Consider the following 8671-nt stretch of genomic DNA (forward strand, 5'->3'; position numbering starts at 1 on the left):
GTACCTCGTGCGTGGGTTTAAAAAATGGCTTGAAGAATGTAGTGATGAGTAATGTGTTAATGTATTTATTATGATGAGATTTTTTCAATTAAATATGCATGAAAGTAAGTGAAACATTTTCTTGGATGTGACTATACTAAGTTGTATCTTTTTGTTTTTTTTATTTTGAAAAAAGAGCATGTTCCTTTATTTATGCTTACTGTCTGACCACGGATTGTATGGAATGACAAACACCGTTTTACAGCCGGAAATGGATAAATTTATTATTTTTTACCGATGTCAGCTTTTGCAGAAGCAGAGTCTCATTCAAATGAACGGAATATGCGCTTCAAATTTTTACTTTTCCCCCTTATTCACATATAGATTCGTTGATCTGGACGTCTGAAAATTCCATGCAATCTGTAATTGGACAGTACAACGGTTATGAAATTAAAAGCATGTATTAAGATTTATTATGGCTAGGCCTTAGGTTTGTTTCTAGATTATCATTCTGTGCATCTGTACTTTCAATCCGGACAAAATTTATATTTATTTATGCCATAATTAGACGTCTTTCAGATATCTAATATAATATGGGAAATTGTTGTTAGACGTTAGCTTGCATAGGTGTGCATTAAATAAACGTTTCTCGTGTGCTTCAGATTTTTGCTTCCCCCCCCCCTGGATAATCGAAACTATTAGGCGTCTTTTAATTTCCCGCGTAAATTAACGTACATTTCTTTAAGACGTCCTTAAGGATTCTTCCTGTAAGCGTGCATGTATTCACATCATTAAACGTTTTTCCTTTGTGAAACATTTAGATGTTTCCTTTTCCTTGCATAATTAAAGCTACTGAGTTGCTTAATTATCCAAAATTAACAATCATTTTTCTCAGAGATGTAGACTTTTGTCAGAATTGTTCCTGTCGGCCTTTAGCGTGCGTAGATCTGCGTCAACTAGAAATCTGTTATCGTGAGTAAATTGTTTAATTTCCTTCATTTAGTAAAACCATTTTGATGTATAACTAAATTATTGCCAGAATTAAATTTATTCCTGTCATCTATTCTTAAAGGCAGATTCCTCCTGTTAGCCATTAGCGTGCAAAGATGTGTTTCTAATGAACGCTATTGAAAATTGTACTGTAAAGCATTTTTGTTCCTTGAACAATTAGGAATATTTAGCAGCAAATTTAATTTTTTGCCAAAATTAACTTTCTTTCAGATATCAAGTCTTAAGTAAGGATTCTTTCTGTCTCCTGTGTAGTTGAGCATCAAATGACTTCATTCTGACATTTATTTTCTTTTCCTGTTGCATATTTGAAACCATTTAGGGCCATACCTCCGTCACATGTGGGACAAAAGTACGCTTAAATTTCATTAACATTTCGTCATATCTCTTAATATTTTAATGAAACTGGGGTAAGCAATTTTTTAATCTTTAAATTTGATCCAAAGATACTTCTGAAACAATTTTGTTATTTAAATTAAAATTTATTTACATGCGTCACGTGCGGGACATCTAAAGTCAGCCTCTGGTAACTTGCTTGTGGATAAGCTAATATTTTTGCTCTATTAATACAGCAATGACGAAACAAATTGCAGATTTTGAAAGCTATGGTTCTAATGTAAAGGAAACATATCTCATAAGTTTAGAAATAATTATTTAAACCATTGAAAAAAAAATGTCTATGCCTATTCCATTGAAAATGGTCATTTTGTCCCGCACGTGACAGTTTCTGTATTTCATAAAAAATAAATAATTTTTGAAGAAAGTTTTGGCTTAAGAAGTCACACATGCATTTGTGATGTCTTAAGCAACAAAATTTTGTTAATTATCCTTTTAAATTATTATTTTTTATGAAATATACGAAGCGTCACGTGCGGGGAAAAAATTACCGTTTTCCATGGAATAGCCCTTTAACTGTTCAATTTCTCGGCAAAATATTTTTTTCGAAAATTAACTCTGTAAAGGTTCTTTCTGTTAAGTCCCCTTCCCTTCAACCATCATATCTTTTCTTTTCTTGTTGAATATTCTCCCTATTAGCCTTCCCGGGTGTGCCAAAAATGAACATTTATTAATTTTCATATTCTTAGTGTCAGAAATCAGTATGCTGTTTAATTTACTGTCAAAATTCATGCATTTTAGGTATTATTCTTATCCAAAATTATAGATGTGTAACAAATAGGTGTTTATCATGAGTAAAATACTTATTTCCTAATCCTTACATTATTGAAGCTATTTAGCTGTTTAATTCATTACTTAAAATTATGCCAGATTTTTAATCTCTACTGAACTTGAACTTTGTCTAGCAACAAATGAAAGATTTTTGTAGTTTGCTAAGAGCTAAATTATTTAAGCATGAAACACTATTCTATTAAATTAGTAGGGCACCTGGTACATTTGTCAATAGAACCTGAAGTATAAGTTCACCTTTCAGTGAGCAGTCATTGTTAGAGCAATGATTGAAATCTTTGAGATTGTGGGTTTTTCACTGGTCAGTCATCAGTTCCAAGTTTATCTGATGCACAAAATTCCTGCGGACATGTGTATTAAAAATGCTTTATTTCAGTGTGCCCAAAGTTTAATGTTCTATTTGTATTATGAATACATTTTTCGCTTATTGTATATTTTTCAGAAGGGTTCCTCCATGTTAGTTTATCAAGATGTCAATTGTTTGATCCTGAATAGCGAGAAGATGGATGATTTCATGGAAACTTAAAGCACAACACTAGTTGAATTTAGACTTTGCATGACAGTTACTTTATTAAAGTCTGCTGCAAAGTCTTAATTTTGCTGGTAATAATGCCTTTAAACTGGACCTTTCAATGAACAAGAACAACCATTAAAATCTTTGAAATGCTGGGTCTATGCTTTGCAGTCAGAAATCAGTAAGTTCATCTGATGCACAAACTTCCTGTGGGATAAGTATAAAAATAATTATTTCAATGTGCCCAAAGTTGAATGTTTAATTTGTATTGTGAACTATGAATACATTTTTCGCTTATTGTATATTTTTCAGAAGGGTTCCTCCATGTTAGTTTACCAAGATGTCAATTGTTTGATCCTGAATAGCGAGAAGATGGATGATTTCATGGAAACTTTATATTTTTCAGAAGGGTTCCTCCATGTTAGTTTACCAAGATGTCAATTGTTTGATCCTGAATAGCGAGAAGATGAATGATTTCATGGAAACTTAAAGCACAACACTAGTTGAATTTAGACTTTGCATGACAGTTACTTTATTAAAGTCTGCTGCAAAGTCTTAATTTTGCTGGTAATAATGCTTTAACTGGACCTTTCAATGAACAAGAACAACCATTAAAATCTTTGAAATGCTGGGTCTATGCTTTACAGTCAGAAATCAGTAAGTTCATCTGATGCACAAACTTCCTGTGGGATAAGTATAAAAATAATTATTTCAATGTGCCCAAAGTTGAATGTTCAATTTGTATTGTGAATTATGAATACATTTTTTGCTTATTGTATATTTTTCAGAAGGGTTCTTCCATGTTAGTTTACCAAGATGGCAATTGTTTGATCCTGAATAGCGAGAAGATGAATGATTTCATGGAAACTTAAAGCACAACACTAGTTGAATTTAGACTTTGCATGACAGTTACTTTATTAAAGTCTGCTGCAAAGTCTTAATTTTGCTGGTAATAATGCTTTAACTGGACCTTTCAATGAACAAGAACAACCATTAAAATCTTTGAAATGCTGGGTCTATGCTTTGCAGTCAGAAATCAGTAAGTTCATCTGATGCACAAACTTCCTGTGGGATAAGTATAAAAATAATTATTTCAATGTGCCCAAAGTTGAATGTTTAATTTGTATTGTGAACTATGAATACATTTTTCGCTTATTGTATATTTTTCAGAAGGGTTCCTCCATGTTAGTTTACCAAGATGTCAATTGTTTGATCCTGAATAGCGAGAAGATGGATGATTTCATGGAAACTTTATATTTTTCAGAAGGGTTCCTCCATGTTAGTTTACCAAGATGTCAATTGTTTGATCCTGAATAGCGAGAAGATGAATGATTTCATGGAAACTTAAAGCACAACACTAGTTGAATTTAGACTTTGCATGACAGTTACTTTATTAAAGTCTGCTGCAAAGTCTTAATTTTGCTGGTAATAATGCTTTAACTGGACCTTTCAATGAACAAGAACAACCATTAAAATCTTTGAAATGCTGGGTCTATGCTTTACAGTCAGAAATCAGTAAGTTCATCTGATGCACAAACTTCCTGTGGGATAAGTATAAAAATAATTATTTCAATGTGCCCAAAGTTGAATGTTCAATTTGTATTGTGAATTATGAATACATTTTTGCTTATTGTATATTTTTCAGAAGGGTTCTTCCATGTTAGTTTACCAAGATGGCAATTGTTTGATCCTGAATAGCGAGAAGATGAATTATTTCATAGAAACTTAAAGCATGACACTAGTTGAATTTAGACCTTGCATGACAGTTACTTTATTACAAGTCTGCTGCAAAGTCCTAATTTTGCTGGTAATAATGCTTTAACTGGACCTTTCAATGAGTAAGAACAACCAATAGAATCTTTGAAATGGTGGGTCTATGCTTTGCAACCAGAAATCAGTTTTAAGTTCATCTGATGCACAAACTTCCTGTGAATATAAGTATAAAAATAATTATTTCAATGTGGCCCAAAGTTGAATGTTCAATTTGTTTTGTGAATTATGAATACATTTTTTGTTTATTAGTGTATCTATTTTTCAGAAGGGTTCCATGTTAGTTTACCAAGATGTCAATTGTTTGATCCTGAATAATGAGAAGATGGATGAGGTTATAGAAACTTAAAGCACACTAATTGAATTTAGAACTTGCACAACAGTTACTTTATTGAAGTCTGCTGTGAAGTACTAATTTTGCTGGCAATAATGCTTTAAAACCGACTTGTTAAAATTCAAGTGCATTCAACATCAGTCATATAGTGTAGTCTAAATATATGATTCTTGTGTCTGATGTAATAAAAAGGATTTACAGAATTAATATAAAGGGATGTTGTCACTTAATTTATGACTAAAAACCTCTTTATAAATGCTAACATTTTTTAGGCTAATTTTCCTCAAGATAAAAAGTTTGGTTTGAACATTTTTACTTGGTCACAGATATATTTTATTTCTGGTACAATTATTTTGCTTAGAATTGTAACACAGCCGGCTTAAAAAAAAATCTGTGTATTATTCTATTTTAAAAGAAATTCTTGCTGTTATCATACCAAGAATGAATATGCTTCTCTAAGTTATTCCTGTAGTTAGCTCAGTACTCTTAAGTTTTTCCTGTGCAAAAGTTTCATAAATGTCAAAAGAAAAACATTTACAAAACTTCTTTGGCATGCTGGCATTAAAACTTAGAGATCACTATCTGTAATTTTATGGTGTAAGAAATTAGGGGTATGAGGAAAGTAGAAATTAAGCAAAGTATTCTAGTGAGCAGGATCAAAAGAAAATGAGCATTAAATCAACATTGCATTTTAAGTAAAAGGTATCAGCAAAACTTGAGTGTATAATAGTAGTGGTATATATGCTTTATGTTATTGATATGTTTCAAAAATCCCGTCAAAGCAATGACATATATTGTTTTTTCAATTATGTATTTAAATATTAAATTTCAAAGCTATAGTTATAAGAGAAAATGATTGTCTTTCTTTGGGTCAAACATATTTTTCTTGTACTTTAATTTATTGTTTTATACAAAAGCACTATATTAGTAGTTAATGGTAAAAATAATATAGTAGTTTGGTAACAAATTTAGCATGATAGTCATTAGGCATGTATTTTCTGTGGGGATTTTAAAAAGATCATCCTTTCAAATTAAATGAGGAGTACTTTTAAGCTATATTCATGTTTCAATGTCAAGAACATTTGAGCAAGAGCATTAAAAATATTCGCACCATGCTGAATAAGTGCTGAAAAGCATGTGGAGACATTCCTCAATTTATCATACCATCCAATTTTTATGAATGTTTTATTCTGGATTTGGTTATATGCTGTAATTGTGTTTTTCAGTGTTAGCATTTAAACAACACACATTACAATTATAAGTGGGTAATTTTGCTTCTAAATTAAAATAAAACCACAGCATTATATTTTGCATATGCTTCACACTTAGCAGGTTTTATTTTATAATACAATCAATGTAATTGACGTTCGATTTTAACAAATTTACTGTAGTACATTCGTCCCTCGAATAACACGGTACTTGCACAACACGGTTTCGATATTACACAGTACGAAACTTCAATTTAATACTTCATGGTTTTGATGTAACACGAAAGTTATCTTTAATAAAGAAGACATTTCTTTTTTGTTTAATACATTCTGTTAATGTTTGATAACTCTAATGAGGTTTTACTTTGTTTTTCATGAAACTTGGTTTCGATATAACACGATAGACATGCTTTGATTTACATTATTTCTAAGTTTCGTATAACACGGTTTCGATACAATACGATACATATTGACATGATTTTTACTATGTACATGATTAATTAGTGTAAAAAATATGTTAATAAGTTTAAAAAAGTCTCGTATAACGCGATTTCGATACTACACGGAACGAATACGAGACGCCTGTATATTTACAAGAAAATTATTCAGCTTTATATATTAAATAGTTTTATTAAGAATAATATTTAACTTTATGTTTCACATAGAGTTTTATTAAGAGTTTGTCAAATTTTAATCTATTCAGAATTCTATCATGTATCATATGAAACACATTACTTGGAAAATTCTTTTCTATTTTAAACAATTGTTATCGTTTTTTTTTTTTTTCTCCTTAATCCGTTTGCTATATGAACATTTTTCTGTATTAAACGTTTTTTTTTTTTTTTAATTACTAAAAAGTCATAGTTTTGATTTTTTCTTTTTTTTTTCTTTTTTTTTTTTAATGAAGGCTGTTTTGAGTGTACAAGCACCTGATAGGCTCGTCATTTCAAAAAAAAAAAAAAAACAAGGGAACGATGCGGAAAATACTCAGTTTCTATTGCAGGAGAAAATCAAGAGTAGGGAATTTTTAAACGGGGAGGGGGGGGGGGTGCAACCCTAGTCACGTTAATTTAATGTCTGTTATTCATGGAGTAGGAGAGGATAGGAACTTTTTTAGTTTGTCAATTTGAACATACATTTGCCCTTTGTATACTTATGTGCACATATTATATAAATTGGGCTAAGTAAATAACTTAATGAAGTAGTAACTTGCTCCTTGCCTTTTCGCTGCAATAAATTAATAAATAATAGTTTAACGTAACAAATCGGTGGGTAGCCTTAAGTCCAGGTAGGTTTGCGTTTTCTTTGAAGTGGAAGGGGGGAAAAATTCTAACATATTCTCTATTAGGGGGCAGCACAATCAGAAATATTTTTCTGCGGTCCTTCATTTCGAAATTTGACATGGAGGAAGGGGGGGGGTGCACTCAATGGGAATTGACTTGGGGGGAAAACAACGAAAAACACGCCAGCTATCCACTTATAACTAATAAAAAGCATTATTTTTCCAAAGCAAGGGGGACTTTCGACCTTCCTCCTTTTCTTCCACATGGAGGGGGGGGGGGGAGCTAGTGGGGGCTCAAGCCCCACCTTGGAAATTAGAACTTCCTTGCTTTTAGTACTTTTTTTCTAGCAAGAAAGTAAAAACATTTCTCCAGCCATTAATGAATAAATTATTAAAAATGTCAAATTTTAATAACTCTAATCTGTACTGAAATCGGTTTCTATGCGGAAAGTATCTTACTAAACCATGGAAAAAATATATGACCCCCTCCCCCCTTAAAATTTTGCTTATGTGCGCCCATGCCCCGAACCCCCTAAATGACGACGGACTTACTTGTGGCTCATTAGCAATCTTCGTGTTTTCATAAGCACTCAAGGATTAGTGAGAATTGCTTGAGACTCCCCAATGAAGGTGCTCCCCCCCCTCCCAAAGCCCAATATCTAAGGTTGTGCTTCTGTTTTTGGGCGTCCACTGATGTCCTGTGAATTTCTTCATTTGCAAGGAAGTACTACTTTTGCTATTTACTCGCGTTCTTAATAAGTCATACATAACATTTTATTACCAATCTCTGAACTCTCAATATTTATTGCCATAGTATCCAACTATTTATCGCTGCTTTTTCCAAAGCTTATGCATAACGGCATGGGGTTGGAAAAGCGATATACGGTTTATTTTGACACAAAAGTTAATATTGTTTGTCTTGAAAGTTGCGTATGCTGTACCTATGTTACAAAAAAAGAAAAGAGAGAAAATATTAAAATTTTTAATGAACCATTTCTAATGAAAAATGTTACAACTATTATTTTGCAGAAAAAGTTTGCAAAATTACTGCATCTGGGGGTTCCCCCCTCCCCTTAAAAGCAAGGGTGCACCCCCCCCAAATAAGACCCCATGGGAAAATACCACTCGAAATACCCCCCCCCCCCATAACAATTTCGATGGTGCAGTGCGCCATGACCTCCCCAAGGTGGGTACCCCTCTGCATCTATGTGTTTCATAGTTGTCCCTACCCCCCAATCGGGAGCAGCACCCAGGATACCCCTTAAAATTTCTGTGGTACGGTTCGCACTCAAGGGGGGTCAATTAATATGTTATCCAAATTAAGGTAGTTAGTACAACGAGGGAGCCTCCGTAGTTCTGTGGTAGAAGCTTCGTCTTCCAAGCCGAAGATC

This window comes from Uloborus diversus, chromosome 1, assembly GCF_026930045.1.
Source record: "Uloborus diversus isolate 005 chromosome 1, Udiv.v.3.1, whole genome shotgun sequence".
Taxonomy (NCBI): Eukaryota; Metazoa; Arthropoda; class Arachnida; order Araneae; family Uloboridae; genus Uloborus; species Uloborus diversus.